This window comes from Oratosquilla oratoria, unplaced genomic scaffold (assembly GCF_046742065.1).
Source record: "Oratosquilla oratoria isolate Oo_2021 unplaced genomic scaffold, ASM4674206v1 SCAFFOLD45, whole genome shotgun sequence".
Taxonomy (NCBI): Eukaryota; Metazoa; Arthropoda; class Malacostraca; order Stomatopoda; family Squillidae; genus Oratosquilla; species Oratosquilla oratoria.
The window spans coordinates 2,762,531-2,768,988 of NW_027467710.1; positions in this window are offsets into that span (position 1 = coordinate 2,762,531).

A 6,458-nucleotide genomic window follows, 5' to 3' on the forward strand; every position below is an offset into this window, starting at 1 on the left:
GATTACAATTAATATATATGACTATTAGTAATATAATACAACAAATATAGTTCATTGATTGAAATATACATTACCATAGTAGATTCCATTTTCTTTGTTCATTAGATGATGTCATTTTGAGGGTCAATCGACACCGTGTTTTATTAAATAGTTTTTCAGTTTTCAAGTCATTTTCTTCCCAAGTTCAGAATGAGTCGTCAAACAAGTTAGATTAGAAGCTAGGAGTATTACAACAATGTAATAACAATAGAAAGGAAAGCTGAGTTAGCTACAATCTTCCTCTTCATTCTGTTGAACTTAAAGTGAAAGGAATTAGTTTTTAGATGATTTGTATGGCTATGAACTTGATATTTCTTCTTGCTGACATGTAGTTTGAGTTGCCAGTCCACAGATAGTTTTTTATTTGATGCACATATGTATCTGTAGGAGAGATCTTGGTAATGTGGTGGATGTCTTGGTTTAGTCACATAACAATGTCGCGCTATGTCATTCAATATGGCATAGAAGTAGTGCAGACTGAGTAATTATTGAAGGGGTGGTTACCATATTTACTGAATTATGATGATAAAAATCTTAAGAATGATTGTAAGGGAAAACGACATATGGCAAAAAAATAGTAAAGCGACAATGGAAAAGATCATATCTTAATGATAAGCTAGAAGAGACTGAAAAACAAGGCTCTAGGCTCTGGAGAATTGCTGAAAGATAAATATGAAATCGTAGAGAAAAAAAATTGGACTATATTAGTACCGCTACTTTGGAGAACTGAGAAATTACTAAACTCTTAGAGTGAAGGTAAGATTGTACCGGTACATATGTAGGAAGACAAACACAGTGCTCCACTTACAAAGTAGTTATGCTACTTTAAACTGAGTGCAAGATAGAAAAGTTTACTCCAAAATTAAAGTATAGGCCGAGAAAGTTATCAGAGATAACTATTGATATTTTACACCAGGACGCTTCGCAACAGACCGTATACTAACACACACACACACACACACACACACACACACACACACACACACACACACACACACACACACACACACGGTGGCGCGTTTGGAAGAGTCCCCGACTGTCACTACAGCGATACGGGTTCGAATCCTGAGCAGGGCTGAAATAATTTCAGTATCGCTGCGCTTCGAGTCGTTACTCCAACTCTCGTGGGCGGGGAGTTGGGTGTGTGTGTGTGCGTGTAAGATCACAGCATTGTCCATAGATCAGTCGTACGAGCTCTGAGCTCTCTTCCTGGAGGGAAATAGGTGTCGTTCACGGGTCCAACACATTATCCAAAGACCAAGGTGAATACATATATATATATATATATATTGTAACGTAATATTAGATATTACGTCATATGTGTAATTATGTTATAGAATTGTGTTCCTTTGTATTACATAACTATGTTCATATTTCTTGTCTATGTATGTATTGTAACAATGTTAAGCAGTAACGCCCGTCCACTATATGTAATCTTGCCTACGTGCGGAGAGAGGTGCGCACTCTTGTAGAACAAACAGACAAGCGAAATCCTGAATAGTTCGGAGCGCACAGATTTGACAGTTACTAAATAAGTAGATTGTTCAAGCGAGTCGAGGGTCTTAAAACTACCCATGTTGACGTGTGTTAACTTACCCTCCTCCCCTCCTTTCGCTCTCCCGAACACTCACCCGGAAGTATCCCGCTTCCGGTCCAATGGTATATAAGCGGTGGAAATCGCTCACTCCTCGTCATTTTCTCGCATATCTTATCTCTTGATAAAAACTGGAAGTTTAGACTCATGAGACGATTGGTGTGAAGTGATCACCCTTTTTGCCTACATTACGTGTCTGATATACATTGCATTACTTTACTTATATTTGTACTTATTACTTATTCTGATGCATGTTCCTGATCTCTTTGTACTTAGATAGTACCATATTGTATACGTATCTTGTGTTTCTTATTTGAACGATAATTTCCATATTCTTATAATCATGTAACGGTCCCATTGACCCTACTGCCCATTCTCTTTTGTGTTGATTGCCTGTAAATATTTTCCATATTAATAATTTCGTTTACTAGTTTTATCGCTAGTTTAATATTCCTTTCCTGGAATCTTCTTTGTTACCTTTACTTCTAGTCTTACGAATTATCTAGGCCCTGACCAGATAGTTCAGTCCTACAGTGGCTTCTAGAAGTGAGCTGGTTCTTAAGCACTTATCCGTTATACGTAACGTCTCTTCACATACCAGCCCGTCCCGTAACAAAGTGGCGACCCTTGCCAAGGATATTGGATCAGGTATTTAACACATTCTTATAGAGATGGATGATATAATTCAAGAATTCGTTCAAAATCCCAAGGTAAGTTTCTTAAAGAAACAAACTAAAGACACTTTGATAGAAATAGGCAAGCACTTTGGAGTAGACATTGATACAAGTTTGCGAAAGAAAAAAAATACTTCAGGAACTCGTTGAAAATCTGATCGAAGATGAGATCTTATCTCCAGAAGAGATTACAGCTATACAAATTCCTTCAAATAGGTTAGAAATAGAGGCACGACTAACCGAACTTAAGATTAAGGAGATTGAATTAAAGGTCAGGAGAGTAGAAATTGAGGAGGAAGCTAAATTGAAACAAATGCAAATTGAGGCAGAATTTAAAGCTAAAGAGGAGGAAACTAAACTGAAACAAATGCAAATTGAGGCAGAATTTAAAGCTAGAGAAGAGGAAGCTAAAGTGAAACAAGTAGCTAAAGAGGAGGAAACTAAACTGAAACAAATGCAAATTGAGGCAGAATTTAGAACTAGAGAAGAGGAAGCTAAAGTGAAACAAATAGAAAGAGAGGACGAAACTAAAATCAAATTGGCAGAATTTAAAGCTAGAGAAGAGGAAGCTAAAGTGAAACAAGTAGAGTTAGAATTAAAGAAGACAGAAGTAGAAGCTAGGATTGTTGATAGACAACCCGTAGTTCAGGAAGGTCATATAGATATTTCCAAGTATGTAAAACTTTTACCCAAATTTTCAGAAGGAGAGCCAGAAATTTTCTTTCTTCAGTGGGAAAAATTGGCGCAACAGTTACAAATCCCTAAAGAAAATTGGCCATTAATCATTCAAACACAATTTAAGGGTAAGGCTCAGCAAATTTATACTTCTCTTTCAGAAGCAGAAAGCGAGTATGATAATATGAAAGCTTGTATTTTAAAAGCTTATGAACTAATACCAGAGGCCTATAGACAGAAATTCCGTAATTATAGGAAAACACCTCAGTTAACATACGTAGAATATGCGGCTCAACAAGAGAGGTTATTCAATAGGTGGTGTTTGGCTAGTGAAACGGACACCTTAGATAGACTTAAACAGTTGATTTTGTTGGAGCAGTTTAAGAATACCTTAGAGACAGCTCTTAGGATTTTTATAGATGATCATGTTCCCGAAACTTTAACTAAAGCTGCTGTATTGGCTGATGAGTTCACACTAAATCATAAACCTAAGTCAAGACAAATGGAATCCCAAAAGTCAAAGTCATATATTCCAGATTCAACAAAATACTCTGATCCTTGGTCCCCAAAGAAACACTTTGAAAATCAGTCTAGCCCATCACATTTCAGTTACAGGTCTGATTTCAATCAATATCCTCCAAACCAACCTTGGCAAAGAATGGAAAGGTTTAAGACTAATCCCCCTGTAACTTGTTCATATTGTAAACAGGTTGGCCATCACATTTCTAATTGCAGAAAGAGACTGACACCCTCATTCTCCAATAAGACACCAACTCTTGTAAGTAATATAAAATCAGATGATTCAAAATCCTCTATTCAGGATAAACTACCAAAGAAGCCGGTATTGTCAAGTAATGTAGAACCCCCCTCATCAGATCATGATCCTTGTTTCAAACCATTTGTATCTTCAGGAACTATATCTCATAGTAGTAGTTCACAACAATATCCTATTTCCATACTCCGAGACACAGGAGCAAAGCAAAGTCTGATTTTAAATTCTGTCTTGCAGAATCTGGGTGAGTCATATACAGGTTATGATATATTGATAGAAGGAGTTGGAGGAATTGTAAAATGTCCATTACATAATGTTTTCTTGCGGTCTGATTTAACAACCGGAATGGTTAAAGTAGCAGTAGTAGACTCTCTTCCCATAGTAGGAATATCCTTATTGTTGGCCAATGACATCGCTGGAAGCAAAGTCACTTCTCCCTTAATAACAAATAACCCTAAGACCTCAGTAGAACCTTCAGATAACTTACAGTTGTTTCCTGCTTGTGCTGTAACCAGATCTCAGTACAAGAAATCTGAAGAGGAGACCTATAATTTAGAATCCCTATTCTCCCAAACTGACCCATCTTCTTCTTCACCAGTTTCTCTATCTAGAGCAGAATTAATCAAAGAACAGAAGTCAGATCATTCTCTTAAAAATTTGTACGAGATTGTTTCATCTCCAGAAGAAGTTGAAAATATGTCACGAGGTTTCTATATAGAAAACGGAGTCCTAATGCGAAAATGGAGAGCATCCACCGCAACCGCTGACCAGCCATGGCAAGTAAGGAATCAAATAGTCCTCCCTCTTGGTTTCAGGAATAATGTTCTAAGATTGGCTCATGATACTCCCTTAGCAGGTCACTTAGGGGTAAGAAAGACCTTGTTCAACATAACCCAACATTTCCATTGGCCCACGGTTGTCAAAGATGTTGCCCAATATTGTAAAACATGTCATACATGTCAACTTGTAGGTAAGCCCAACCAGAAAATTGTAGAAGCTCCACTCCATCCCATTCCTGTAATGGAAGAGCCATTTAAAAAAGTTCTTATTGACTGTGTAGGACCTTTACCTCCTTCAAGTAAAGGAAATCAGTACATTCTCACAATCATGTGTATGAGCACTCGTTTTCCAGAAGCAATTCCTTTGAAAAATATTAAAGCTCAAAACATAATCAGAGAAATGTTGAAATATTTCACTATGGTAGGATTTCCCAAGAACATTCAAAGTGATCAAGGAAGTAATTTTCTTTCCAACAAGTTTAGAGAAACTCTTGTAACACTAGGTATAAATCATGTAACTTCCTCCGCCTATCATCCTCAATCACAAGGTGCTCTAGAGCGCTTTCACCAAACGCTCAAGACAATGTTAAGAATATTCTGTGCTGAGAACACTCGAAATTGGGAAGACGGACTCCCCTTTTTGTTGTTCGCCACCCGAACAACAATTCAAGAAAGCCTTGGATTCAGCCCGTCAGAATTAGTCTTCGGTCATGAAGTCCGTGGCCCCCTAAAGATACTTCATGAACAATGGATGAAAGAAGAACCACCAGTTCCTTCTTTGAAATACGTGTCCCAGGTCACCGAGAAGTTGTTAGAAGCTTGGAAGTTGGCAAGAGAGAACTTGACGAATGCTCAACGAGTAATGAAAGGTCGGTATGATAAAAATTCTAAACTTAGAACTTTCTCTCCAGGAGATCAAGTGTTACTTTATCTTCCCATACCAGGAGATCCATTGCAGGCTAAATACAAAGGACCCTATGAAGTCTTGTCCAGAGCCAGTGATCTCAACTACATAATCAAAACTCCAGACAGAAGAAAGAGTTCCCGTCTCTGTCACATAAATACCTTAAAACCTTATCATTTCAGAGATCCAATTCCAATTTGCAGCTCTACCACAATAGAATCGGAAGAGCCTCCTGATAACCTGCCTAATCCTCCTGAGATTCCCTTGGAAAACTCTCGGATACAAAAAAATCATCAGATAAAAGTAGGACACTTATCTGAGAAACAAGATGTAGCAGAACCATTGAATGACCTGTTGAGAAAAGACCACGACTTCGTGTGGACACCTACCTGTGAGACGGCCTTCAAAAACCTGAAGTCCCTTCTCACTAACGCACCAGTTCTAAGGGCACCCGATTTCCAACGACCCTTTCTTCTGCAAGTCGACGCCAGCGACACCGGTATCGGTGCCGCCCTCTTGCAAGAACACAATGAAGTGCTTCACGCTATCGCCTACTACAGCAAGAAGCTGTCCCCTGCGCAGAAGAACTACTCAACAATTGAGAAGGAGACGCTCGCTTTGGTCCAGGCCCTTATCCACTTCGAAGTCTACCTGGGTTCCTCAACTACCATTCAAGTATATTCGGATCACAACCCCTTAAAGTTCCTACAGACTATGAAAAACAAGAATCCGAGACTTACACGTTGGAGTTTATTTCTCCAACCCTTTAATCTAACAATTCATCATATAAAAGGCGTCTTTAATGTTTTAGCCGACGTCCTTTCTAGAACATAGCATTTCAACAGAAAGTGAAAAGCTTTCCCAAACGGTGGAGGTGTAACGTAATATTAGATATTACGTCATATGTGTAATTATGTTATAGAATTGTGTTCCTTTGTATTACATAACTATGTTCATATTTCTTGTCTATGTATGTATTGTAACAATGTTAAGCAGTAACGCCCGTCCACTATATGTAATC